The following is an 11,545-nucleotide window of genomic DNA, read 5'->3' on the forward strand; positions in this document are numbered from 1 at the left end:
CACAAACCAAGGCATCTCATCTACGTCCTTGGGACAAATGGGACGTTGGTTATCCTCAGCCTTCACCTCCATTAAACATCAGCAAAGCCTTAAAATAAGGTCTGGTAAGTCATGCATATAACTGGTGTTGGTGTCACCTTCAGGTTGTGCTTGCAATATTGGCATGTCATTTAATTTGTCCAATAGCATGGGATACCATTATCTTAGTAAGGCCTAATGTTCCTTATATTATCACTAAAGCTACTTCTCGCATTCTATTATTTAAGCAGATATTCTCTCATTCACTGTATAATGCCATTGCTTCCTGTCTGTTCATTGAGTCAGACTATTCTCTGGTCTATCGTGTCCAGGTTCTCAAGTTGCTGGTCTAACAGGCCGTTGCTCAATCTCCCGGTCTGGCATGACCGGGTACTCAATTTTCTGGTGTAACAAAACGTTTCTCAATGTCCCGGTCTAACATGACCGTGTTCTTACATCTGCCCCGACTTCAAAACAATACTTGTAATTCAGAGGTCGTTAAAGCCTTAAAAATATCTGGTAAGTTATGCATATAACTGGTGGTGGTGTCATTTTGTGTATTTCTTGGGTGTATTGCCTTCTTTAATTTGTTTCAGAGCATGTGATAGCAATATTTTATCCATGCTAGTGTTCTTTATATATTAACTAAATCTACTTCTGCATACTATAGTCCTGGTTGATATTATCTCTTCAATGTGTAATGTATTAAGACTGAGACGGTTAGCTGATATAAGTGACTATGGTTGCAATTTGCTGGTCCCATAGACTGGTCCGAAGCGACCTTTTCTCATTTCCCTGGTCTAACGTGACCGTTTCTCATTTCCTGGTCGGAAGTGACCTGGTCCTGAGGACCCAATTTTCTAATTTCCCTGTCAGATTGTGACCTGGTCCCAAGGACCCAATTTCTCATTTCCTGGTCTAATATGACCTGGTCAAGAAGGACCGCTTTTCTAAAATTCTGGTCAAACATCTCCTTTCCCCGTTCTCTGGGGACTCTTACGATATCTCTCTGGTCTAACTCTACCCCTATCCTGTCCTCTCACTTGACCACAACTGTCCTGTTCTGCGGTCTGACATGACCCTCACCTGTCCTGTGCTGCGGTCTGACATGACCCACAAGCGTCCTAAGATGCGTTCTTAATTGAACCAAACCTATTCTGTTCTACGGTCTAACGAGACCCTACCTATCCTTTGCTGCAGTCTGTCGAGACCCCCACTATCATTTTGGTGATCTGTTGAGATCCCATCAGACTTTACTGTGGTCTATCTAGACCCGCGTGTCCTGTTCTGCGGTCTTTTGAGATCCCCCTATCCTTGTCTGCGGTCTATCTAGACCCTGCCCTATCCTTTGCTATGGTTTACTTGACCACTCTTAACTCTGGCGTAACTTCAATTTGTGCAATCTGATCCTAACCAGTTTTACCCGTAACCTTGCTCTCATGACTAATCTTCTGTTTCTGCTTAGGAGTTCTGCGGCAGTAGGTAAAGTATTTATTTTATATATCCATATAAAATAATTCTCTTTTGGGGGATTGTGCTTCGCTGATCCCAGCGTTGGGCCCCTCTGGTATACGGCTTGGCCATGGAGTCCAATAGCCAAAGACTTTGTACTATTGCATGTGTAATAAATTATTGTTAAATTTTATTGAAGTCTCTCCTGATTGAAATGAAGCTTAGCGAAAGTTCAGTCAGGAAGACTAGCTTTACAATCCTGTTCATTCATATACTCATTCACTCTGTCCCCGTGAATACTCTATTGGGTGATTGGGGGCATTCACGTAATAATTAAACCAACCAGTTTCGGCCATGGTTTCCTTTATCCAATCACATCGTTGCTGTCAAACTTTAAAAATATGCTCTCTGCTGTGGTCAGTTGTCATTTCAGCATATTTCAGACGTGACCCCCCTCCACTCCAGTCACCGCCAATCTTCAGCACAGGCAGCATTAGGATTGCAGGAAGTCCCTTCATCATCATCAATTGTGTCTGTACCTAGACTGTGGGCGTGCCTCCTGCTGTGGCCCTGCTGACACCCACTGCTACTACCATTATTAATATTAGTCACATTACTATTACTATTCCCTGTACCATTACGCATATTGGCTTTGCTTCCACCCTGAAGCCCTTTTTGCTTTCTCGCCTCGCAGGTTTCCACAAATCCTTGTGGTACCTGGTACGTGGTTGTGTCTCCTGCTGTGATCCGGCTGACACCCACTGCTACTTCGATTATTATTATTAGTCACATTACTAATACTATTCCCTATATCATTATTTAAATTCTACTATAGTTGGTGTGGACCCAGAAGCAGTGCGGCAGGACACGGAGTTGAATGCAGCAGCTTTATTGAAAGCGGAACATACAGCAGACAAACAGGCAGGATCAGACAAACAGGCAGGGTCAGACCCACGTCTTGAATTCCTATAAGGAAATGCCAAGCCGTCAGGGAAACAGGCAGGGGATCAGGCAGACGGAAACCAGAGGAAGCGGAGGCTATACTCGTTGTCGGGGACAGAAGGCTAAGGCGGCTAACCGGGGCAAAGGCAAGGTAGGAATCTGGTGGTCGGGGACAGAAGGCTGAGTCGTTGACCGGGGCACAGGCAAGGCAGGGAAGTCCAGACAGGCGGAGTCGGCAACGGGAAGTCAGTCCAAGGGAAATTGCTGGAAGGTCTGGCATCAATGCGGCGAACGATCTGGCAGCGAGTGTGTGAATAAGTGGGGTATTTATACTGAAGTGAGTAGTGCAGCAGAGTGAGCAGGTGAGAGGGATTGTGCTGATGAGGTGGGTGTGGCAGACAGGTGCACTGAGTAATACTGATTAGGTGAGGAATGCTGTGGTGAGAGCTGGAAGTGGAACTGGGAGTGGCCGGAGTGAACTGAGAGACAGAGTGACAGGCAGGTGAACAGCTAATGACAGGAGAGTATGGAAGTAAAACTGTGACAATAGTCATTGCTGCTGTTATTATAAGTAGTCTTCATTTTTTCCTTCGTTACTCTGCTTACTACTCTGATTATATGAATAATTTATGTCATATACATTGAATATGTTGTAACTCTGTTATGTTGGCCATTCTGTACACATGACATCTATTGCATTCTGTCCATCCTGGGAGAAGGATCCCTCCTCTGTCGCTCTCATTACATTACATTACATTACAGTCATTTAGCAGACGCTTTTATCCAAAGCGACTTACAGGAAGTGTATTCAACATAGGTATTCAAGAGAACTACTAGTCACCAGAAGTCATAAGTGCATCTCCTTTCTTAAACAAGCATCTAAAAGCATAAACCAGAGCAAAAGTATAGTGCAGAAGCAAATTACTAGGAAAACAATAATTGCAACAAACTAATACGAATACAATAGGTGCTACAAACTAATACGAATAGGATAAGTGCAATAAACGAATACGAATACAATAAGTGCAGCGAACTGATACGAATACAATAAGTGCAGCAAACTAATACGAATGCAATAAGTGCTACGAGGAAGGCTCAGGGTAGTACTTCTTGAAGAGGTGAGTTTTCAGCCTGCGCCGAAAGATGGGCAGCGACTCTGCTGTCCTGACGTCAGTGGGGAGTTCATTCCACCACTGAGGGGCCAGGACAGAAAAAAGCTGTGACCGGGTCGATCGGCCGCAGGGACCTCTGAGCGACGGGGCAACCAATCGCCCGAGGCAGCAGAGCGAAGTGGTCGGGCGGGGGTGTAGGGCTTGACCATGGCCTGGAGATAGGAAGGAGCTGTTCCTTTCACTGCCCTGTAGGCTAGCACCAGAGTCTTAAACTGGATGTGATCTCTTACAGGGAGCCAGTGTAGAGAACGGAGAAGGGAAGTTGTGTGGGAGAACTTAGGGCGATTGAACACCAGATGTGCTGCAGCTTTCTGGACAAGCTCCAGAGGTCTGATGGCCAATGCCGGGGCTCTCCCATAGGTTTCTTCCTTTTTTCTCCCTGTTTTTTTAGGGGAGTTTTTCCTGTGTCGATGTGAGGGTTCCGGGACAGAGGATCTTGCATGTGTACAGATTGTAAAGCCTTCTGAGGCAAATTTGTAATTTGTGATTTTGGGCTATACAAAATAATCTGAATTGAATTTAATTGAATCATCATCACCATCGCCAGTGTCTGGACTCCAGGGGGGATTGTGCTTTGCTGATCTCAGTGTTGGGCCCCTCTGATATACGGCTTGGCCATGGAGTCCAATTGCCAAAGACTTTGTATTATTCATTCTTATGCATGTGTAATAAATTATTGTTAAAAACACAAACTCTCTCACCCCCTCTCTGTAGTAGAATCAGCCTTGGGGGTCAGATTTCTCTCCAGTTGGCACTAACGACCGTTGGTCCACCGCTGTGAGTCCTGTGGAATGTTTCTTTTTTTTTTTACCCTCATAAACAGGAAGGTTAGAATAAGTTCTCTGTGGACGGAACTGGTCACCACTTGCTTGAGGAAACGAAGTTACTTTTTTTTTAATTGTAAAACACCTCGGCAAGCATGTGATAATGATGCAGCAGCCAATTTTTCTTCCACAAGCTTGGCTGAAGTCAGCTCTGCTACCAAGCAGGACCACGGTTATCATTCATGTATTCACTTTGTCTTATAGCTTTGCGTCAATTAAACAGCTAAACAGCTGGATGAGCAAGGGGCCAATTAGTACCCAAAGTGAAAGATGTTCACGTTCATGTTTCAGTTAAAAACGTTTAACCTGTTTACGCACTCCACGGCCATGTGACACTACAAACGGTCACCCTCAAAAGTTAAGGGCCACTTGGAAAAGAGCTTGTTTGGGATTCGTGATCTGTGTTTGGCCTACACCCCCTCTCTGCCCTTGACCCTCAGTGGTCTGTGAATAAAACATTCAGTCTCGTTTTCACAAATAGAGGAATTAGCTGACTAATTAGAGCAGAAGTGGGTTAAATCTTTTCATGTCCCAAATGAGATTACTGCTGCTCCACGAGACCTCTTCAACCACAGAGCATGTGTGAATGTCAGCAGCAGCTCTGTAGCATAGAACGGAGCATCTGTCAGTACCAAGTTCAAAGCTTATACTGAAGCCATGGCACAGGCGCTGAAGGGCCCTCTCAACCTGGCTACATTTTCTTATGCTAATTTGTCCTCATTGCAAATTCAAACATCCATCATATAAATTTTAGGAATTTACATTCATTCTCAAAACACACTCAAATGAGCCGGTGTGGATTTAATGGTTACCATGGAGAATAATTTGACATCGATCACACACTTCTTTCTTTTCTTCTCTTTGTAGCTCAGCCTGTAGCTCAGTATCCTATTAATGTGACATGGCTATGACAGTATAACAAGAGAAGACAGTGTTTGGCCTTTAAAGCTACAGTTGGTAACTTTCATAAAAATAACTCGTCATATGCAAATGTCAGCGTTATCCCGATTCAAACAAAGGAAAATCTAATGTTTGCATTTATCAATATGAGTGATGGTTGAGATGAAGGCTTGTAAAAAATATATGTTAATTATGGCTATATGTAATGGATAGTTATGACCGTAAATCAATATGGGGTCTTGTTATGCTACCATTGTACCTGAGCGGTTGAAACTCGCAGTTCTTAAACGTTAAATTACACAACTTTAAGGCAATGTGTATGTCAAACTTTTTTAAAGTAATTACTTCTCATCCTCGATTATTTGATGGAATAATCAGTAGAATATTCGATAACTAAAATAATCGATAGCTACGGCCCCTAGTCAAAGCTGACGTTATAATGTATAATGTAATAGAACATCTTGTGAACTATGTTGTGTTATTGTCAGTGATTCAGAAAACCACTTATCTAACACTGTTCCACTAGAAGTACCAAAGGAGTTGAGACTGACAGACACTTCAACAAATTAGTTTTATTGACTTTTTTTCAAAATACTGAAAGTAAAGTCACTGCACTGCACATACTATAAATTCACAGCCAATCATCACGGCGCATTGCATATTTCTGAAAACATCAAGAAACACATAATCTTTCTGCAGATAAAGCCACTTTAAAAAATATCAATATATGTGAAAGTCTATGATTACAGATAATTTCAAACACAACAAACCAGCAGCTCTCCGGGGTTAAATAATGACTGAATTAGACACACACACTTACACTTGTCCAAGGGAATTGTTAAATGCTATTATCAACCAATTTACACACACTGTAATAATCCAATGCTATTATCCTGTATAATAAGAATCCAAGTCTTTTCAAAGTGTATTTTCAAGTATGCAGCACAGAAATAAGTGGCTGAGTTACTGTGCTTTGTGTTAACCTTTTTGGAAATAATCCAATATTGTTATTCAAATGTTATTCCTCCAGTCGCTGTCAGTGACTTCTTAACCACAGAGGATATTTTAGTTGGAGGTACTTAAATCACGTTTCCTTTTTTGTGTGTACTCTTCCTTCATATAGATAACTCTCTGTCAGCAATGCACACACATGCCTGCACATACACACACACACACACACACACATCGAAACATAGAAACATACTGAAATAAAGAAAGAAAAAATCATCATCAAAACTGCCAATACACACATTGAGTTTACAAAGACCACCTTTTTTCTACATAGAACATTTTAATTACTTCATCACCGAATGAATTGCTCCACCATATAACATATGTATGTGTGTCTGTATATGTACATTTGTACTCATGCTGCAGCTCTGTACACAAAACAAGGTTTTACCTTTTGCATTAACGTAATACCATTCAGCTCACTTTCCATCCTCTTGCAGTCCCAGTCTAAAGCATGCTCCAAATGACAATTGTCGGGCATAAATGGAACGTGGTAGTTCAATGTTGGGGGCTGAGGTAAGCAAAAGACGTTTGTAGTAGAAGAGCTTATAATCAAAGACACAGGTAAAGCAATTGCAGTTTAAGATTATATCATAACTTTAGTATCATGCAGTTGTGTAAGAAAATAAAAAAAAACATTTGTGTAAACTTTAAAGCTGCATCTTTTTTCTTCTTTTTTTGTAATGGATCAAATCAATATGTGCAATGGGAAACGAGGTTGCTAGTTGTAACAAACTCAAAGAGAATCATCACCAACTCTGTACTTCCCTTCAATTCCATGGAGCGTTTTCGAAATAGTTCTGCTAATATACTTGTTTTTGGTTTACCAACCACAAACTCAGCTTTCATCAACCTCATTTCCAGTCAGGGACAGCTGCTGTTTTCAGCAGGACAGCTCTGATGAACCCACTGTACGCTAAATATCCAACACCACAGGACAGACGGAAAACAAAGTTTGCAACTAGATGCTAAAAATATTGGAACATTTAAAGAGCTTCATAAAAATATGTGTGTGCATGTTGGCAACGGAAGTGGCGTTTTTGCCCGAGCCACCAAGACGAGTTAGCAAGTTTTAAACACTGAATTTAAACTGTATGGTTGTTTCATGTTCAGTTGCCAGACTCAATATTATAGCAGCAGACTCAAGTTCTACAGAATTCCGACAGGATAATGATTCTTTCAGATAATTTCAGGGGACCTCTTCATGTTCCTTCAAAGTTTTCAACAGCTGATGTTACCACGAGCAACCCAGACATATTCTGTTGAGAGTCACCAGTTAACACGGTCACTGGTTAAACCGAAACACCTGCAGCGTCTATGGTCACAAGCTATTAAACATGTAGTCTCCCACTGGACTGTTTGTAGCGGCCATTTTAAAAGTGAATAAAGTCAGACCTCTGAGTGTCTTCATGGTGTTTGACGTTCTGAACATGAACACAGATAACAGAGTTGATCATCTAGTGACTTTTAGCTCGAATGTCTCTCTGGGGTAACGTTACATTCTAGGTTTCTCCACTTAATACATGTTTGTATCTGGACACTAAATATTAGGCCACTTGCTAATGTATTATATCCACAGATCTTTGGTGGTAATGATCTTGCAAAGCTTGACAATCTATGCACCCTACCATACTTCGGTTGCCAAACTGCATGCGCAAACTTACCTAAGTCATCATTGTTTACAAAGGGTAAAAGGGCTCTATAGGATGATAATATTTCATTGCTGTGATTACAGCTTGTTATGCTCAAAAAATAATTTGTTTGCAAATGTTTTACGCTATTTATTTTCATTAAACGTCAGCACTGCTACATTCACATAACATTTTGAAAAAGCTCACGTTTCCTGTAAATTAACAAAAAATATTTTTGCTTACTCAATGGTAATAAAGCCTTGACAAATAAATTGTGTGTACTAATTACATCAAAAGCCAACTAGGTACTGCAGGATCAGTGTAGGCATGCAGTGCATTTTAGAAAATCCAATAAAAACTAAAAAAATTAAAACAATCCAATCATAACTTACATATGACTCACTGTACATCATCATTTACAGTAACTATAATGAAAGAGAAAGGAACAAGAACATGTTTACATGCAGAGTTTCATTTGTAAAGTTAGACTTTTTAAACTTCTTCCAATTCCCCTTGGAAATTATAGCTTCAGAGTTCACGTTTAACTGACACGCTGTCAACTCGATAAAACATTTTTTAATGATAAATTAAGTTATTTAAACTCACTTTCTCACATTAAAGATAAGGTCAGGAAGCTAATATGACTCATAACATCGTATTCAATGTGTATGCTAAGGTGCTAAGGTATTGGAATGAGTGCCTGTTGGGACACAGTGTGTGTCAGTGTCGTCATCAGTTAAAGGGGAGCTGACTCATGGGAGAAGTTTAAAGAAGCAAATGCTTGCTAATGCCTTACTATTTTAAACATGTCAGACTTTATTGGAAAGTGTTAAATTGTAAGGTTTTGGCAAAGGTGCATGTGTGTTGGAAGTAGTGAACATATGTCTGGATTTATGAGACTTGGATTATACTGCACGAGTTGTGTTAGGTATAGTTCTGCTGTTGTTAAACATGGCACCCATTTACTCCAATTCATCAACATTTTTGCTGTGTGAAGTATTCCTTTAGCGTGGGCTTGATTTAAAAAATAAGTGTTTTTTTCAAGGTTTGTTCCCCTTAAATTAAATGCTATGAGACTGCAGGAGTGCAAAATCATTGTTTGTTTTTCTAAATGTATATTTCATGACGGTAATGGATCAGTTTGAATGCAAATTGAAAGCAAAATTTCTTCTGACCCTTGATTTGAGAACCTAATCAGCAGCACAGATTAAACTCTCAATGAAGTGGAAATGAACAGGTAGTTCCATGTAAATCTCTATGTCTTGAGATGAGGCTTTCATGTTACCAAATGACTGATAATGACTGCTCATGCAGCACCAAGGTCAGTGGCAGAGGAGTGCAAATTGATATAGAATGTCAGAAAAATGGACTCCTTAACTGTACGATATATATTTCTTAATATTTATGTTGTGTCTGATGAGAAGGGTGAGTCAGGTTTATGTTTAAAAACTAAGATTAAGTATCAGTTCTTAGTTGTACACATTGGATGACTTTGGAATGCGTGGGAGTTTGGCTTAATCAATAGAATTACATAACTGGCCCAAATTTGAACTTGACCCTGTTTTAATGCGCTAGCAATACCGTTCAGGAGGAAACACCTAACATCTTTTCAATATTTTAGAAAAAAAAGGAGCAAATAAACAGCACGACACCAATCAGTGTCTTCATGTTTTCCACACTCATTAAAGCGGACTATGTGTTAATATCTAACAGAGCCAACAAGAGGTCACCAGGTGAAAACAGCAGACAAACTCTGGATTATTTCTGAGACTATATACAGTAATGTAAATAAATGTTCAGGGTGAACACTAAATTATGATTCCTTCGGTTTTAATGATATTGATGATGAAAAAAATTATAATTCTGATAACAATAATCATGATAATGATGATGAAAAACAATGGTTATGTTGATTATTTGATATACTTTTATCATCACATTTTATCCAACGGATCAGTATTTTAGATTTTGATGTTCCATATCTGGCAAATGAATGCTTGTGTTGCTCGCATTTATATGTAAACATTGCCATGTTTGTTAAAAACAAACGTGCAAAAGGAGACTATGTCTCCAAAAATGCATATATTGGTACTCTTAAGGGATTCATATTTCACCTACAAAATTAACTTGGTAGGTAATTCTAACAGGCAAAAAAAGAGCAGGTATTCATAATCAAAGGGCAAATTTGCTCCTTTGACAATAAAACTATTGACGGTATTAGAAAAATAAGTAGTTCTGTTTGTCATACTAAAGAGAAGGAAGTTCTCTCTCACACACACACACACACACACACACACACACACACACACACACACACACACACACACACACACACACACACACACACACACACACACACACACACACACACACACACACAGTGACCGATGCAGGGCTCAGCCTTGTTTCATTCCAAAAGTCAAGTTTTTATATAACGATATATTCTGCTTCAATCCATACTAGTTGTCATTTAGCAAAATGAAAAATTTATCTGAAGTATAAAAGATGTCGGGGGAGCTAGTATCATCATTTACATTTATATATAATCACAATAACCAAAATATTTTTTTTTGGGTCATAAAATATGACAACAGACATTTCATTTGAAAACCTCAATCAAAGCTTTAAAATTAAAGATCTGCTTTTGGTGACACAATGTCTGCATATATGTGTTTGCTTCAAAATTTGTTTATAATGATTATAGTACTTTTAATTTGACATGAAATTAGTGATGAGTGATTGTTGATTCAGTATTCTATGCAAATTAAGCTTGGCGGATGTTTGTGCAGGTTGGACGTGGCAACAGTTAAATCCTGATGGTTCTTGGGGAGGGCCTTGAAAAAGTCGTACTGTGTGTGACAAAGCTCATGGTACTTCAATGAGAAATTGGCCTCAGATTTGGTTTCTTAGAGCAGTTCTTTGTATTCATATATGATCACTATGTGTTTCAAATAAAACAGAAACGTCACAATATACAGTCTATACAGCGGAGAACACAATTAATTAACCCCTACCTGGCCTTTAATATGTATGGTGAAATACAAATACATGTATGGTTTAAACTTTCGTAATGTATCTCAGCAATGACTCCTAGTGGATTAGTGGATGCGGGACGGATTCGAAAACATGAACACAGTCATAGAATTAGTGCTTTAAAATGGCAATGTTAAATTGATTATTATGCCATCCTTTTTATCCACGTGTGTCGAGTCAAACTCCTCCGAAAAAATTATTGAATCTGCAGTATATCCTGTCTTTTCAAAAAGCATATTAATCATTTGTCATTGTATATACTTGAATTTATAATATCTGAATTCCTTATGGTGTTGGTTCATGGTGACAGTAAAATCTGCTTTAAACGGAACATACGCAGCCTCTCTTCTACAAACTTTAATTCATTTATGAGCTACCATTTTGACATGCAATTTTGAACAGATTTAGTGGCCCACAGAAATAATGTTTCCATTCCACAGTATGACTCATGCCATTTACTTATGATCTTTCATCTATTTCCGTGTGATCTCAATGGTCAAGACGAAATCTACCACTTTTAAATCATGAAATGAATGCCCAGGATTCTTTTCTCTTTTGTCTT

This window comes from Anoplopoma fimbria, chromosome 19 (assembly GCF_027596085.1).
Source record: "Anoplopoma fimbria isolate UVic2021 breed Golden Eagle Sablefish chromosome 19, Afim_UVic_2022, whole genome shotgun sequence".
NCBI classification, from domain to species: domain Eukaryota; kingdom Metazoa; phylum Chordata; class Actinopteri; order Perciformes; family Anoplopomatidae; genus Anoplopoma; species Anoplopoma fimbria.